The following is a 2,327-nucleotide window of genomic DNA, read 5'->3' on the forward strand; positions in this document are numbered from 1 at the left end:
ATAAAGTTTAATTATTGTTCAGGAAAAAAATCAGTGAATAACTTTCAGTGAAAAAATATACAGGGTGAGGCAAAAGTAGGTTTATAGTTGTTCATTTGAAAAATAATACAATAATTAATAAATAATACAAGAATAAACTCTGTGTTTAATGTACTCATAACTGGAAACCTACTTTTGCCCCATCCTGTTTTAACTCTGTATAGATTGCAGTTATATTGGGGGTGGCTGATAAGTTAAATTACCCTATTTCTTATTCTGAAAATGACAAAAAGTCAACTTCCAGTCTAATTATAAAGAGGCATGTACCCAAAATGGCTGAGGATAAATACTATGAGAAAGATAAAAGCTGTAAATCTAAGGGCATGATATAGGCTCTAAGAGAAAGTCTCAGAAGTACTCAAAGGGGTGACAAGGAACGGTTGTCTACAATATGGAGTTCTTTTCAGTCATCTTTGTCTTTTGCTCCATGTTAAAGATGCACATGAACTCAATGTAATTGAAATTTCTCTTTTTGTCAATAGGTGCTTCTCTGTACAGCTCATCCACTTCCTTGACTATAAACCGATTTCCCATTGTTGTCAGCTGCTCTCTCAGGTAATCTTCCTGAGTAGTGCCAGTTGCTTCTTCATCAAAGCAAGCAAAAGCATTCCTGATGACATCTTCTGGATCCGTGCCATTTAAGTTTTCACCAAACTTCAAGACAAACATAGTGAAATTTATGAAACCAGGAGCCTCATTCATTATGGCATCTAGAGACTCATCAGTTGGATTCTTCTCCAGGGAGGTAAGCATGCCATGTAAATCTTCCTTGTTAATGAAACCATCTCTGTTCTGATCAATCATGTTGAAGGCCTCTTTGAACTCCTGAATCTGTGTCTGGTCAAACATGGCAAACGTACTGGATGTTGCATGTGGTGGGGGTGGGGGATGCATGGCTTCATGGTGGTCTTGACCTTTGCCCCTCTGCTCGACATGGTGGCAGTTAGATCCCTGCACAGCTGTGAGAATCCAAGAACTTCAGTGACCCTTCTCACTGGCCTTGCTGCAGCTATTGCCACCCTTCTACAACCAGTGTGGTGGTATCTTAAAGATGCACTTGACTTTGGGTGATACTATATTACTGAATATCGGGACCTGAGGAACTTTGGGCAGATATTTGGGAGAGTCAAGGAAGACCCTCATTTGTGCCACTCCATTTCCCATATTTTCAGCCAAAAGGGCAGACGTTGTCTTAAATGATTGTTATTCTTTCAGCTGAAAACAGCTCAATCCCCTTTTTATTTTGGAGCATGTGTCTTGGCAACTAAACCAAGAATTTTCAAATTATCTTCTTTTAAATCTCAGAAGGAACTTCAGGAATATTATGAAAGTTTACCTACATTTTATTTCTAAGTTGCAAAACCCACTAGATTAGTCTAGAAGTTTCCTGCCTGTCGTCTCTGGTCTCCAGCACAGGGCAAAATATCTTATAATGTTTGTGGAATTCCTAAACTGCACTCCCCTATTTTACAGATGAAGAAAAAGGAGAATAATTTTCCTAAGGTCAAGGAGTGCGGGACCAGTAAAACAGCACTAGGATGGAATGTTCTATGTGTTCTTCCCCCTCCACTCTGCTGATTTGTCACAACTGCTTTCTTTCTTTGAATATTTGGTTCTGGAGGCTGGTACAGCTTCCCACAGTTCAAATGGGTACACTTATTGTTTCTCTTTTATTTTTGCATTTTTTATTAATTTCTTGCCTAGCAGTGCTGAAAGCATCAAACATCAAATGACAGTTTTCTTCTTATATTAAGCAAAGACAGTCTAGAGCTAAAGAAAAAAAAATACTAGGAAGAAAAACAAAATATTATCAGCACACATCTCCCTAGGTGGTAGTATTCTAAACTATTTTTATTTTCTTCCTTATCTTTTTTGTACATTGTAATTTTCTACAGTGAACATTAATTTAAAACATTTTTTCTCATGAATTACTTTCTAATAAAAAATAACATTACATATATAAAATCTCTTTCTTCCCCTATTTCTACTTTTTGAATTTAAATGAAGTGGAGCAGTGGCTTCCATTAAGCAGAGTGAAGGGCACATTAATTATCCTACAGATATTTGGGACAGTCAAGGAAGACCCTCATTTGTGCCACTCCATTTCCCATATTCTCAGCTGAAAGAGCAGACTGTTGTCTTAAATGATTGTTGTTCTTTCAGCTGAAACCAGCCCAGTCCCTTTTTATTTGGGGGCATGTGTCTTAGCTCTTTGCAAATGTGCAGTCTTGCTTCTATGTTCACCAATCTATTGTGTTTCATATATATATGAAAAAATATATTTTAAG

General features: G+C 37.2%; 1 pseudogene; it reads right to left on the bottom strand.

Moving 5' to 3' along the window:
• Positions 1–442: 442 nt before the first annotated feature.
• LOC103283285 (myosin regulatory light polypeptide 9-like) lies at positions 443–983 on the bottom strand (annotated as a pseudogene).
• Positions 984–2,327: the final 1,344 nt, after the last annotated feature.

Source organism: Eptesicus fuscus, chromosome 11 (genome assembly GCF_027574615.1).
Source record: "Eptesicus fuscus isolate TK198812 chromosome 11, DD_ASM_mEF_20220401, whole genome shotgun sequence".
NCBI classification, from domain to species: domain Eukaryota; kingdom Metazoa; phylum Chordata; class Mammalia; order Chiroptera; family Vespertilionidae; genus Eptesicus; species Eptesicus fuscus.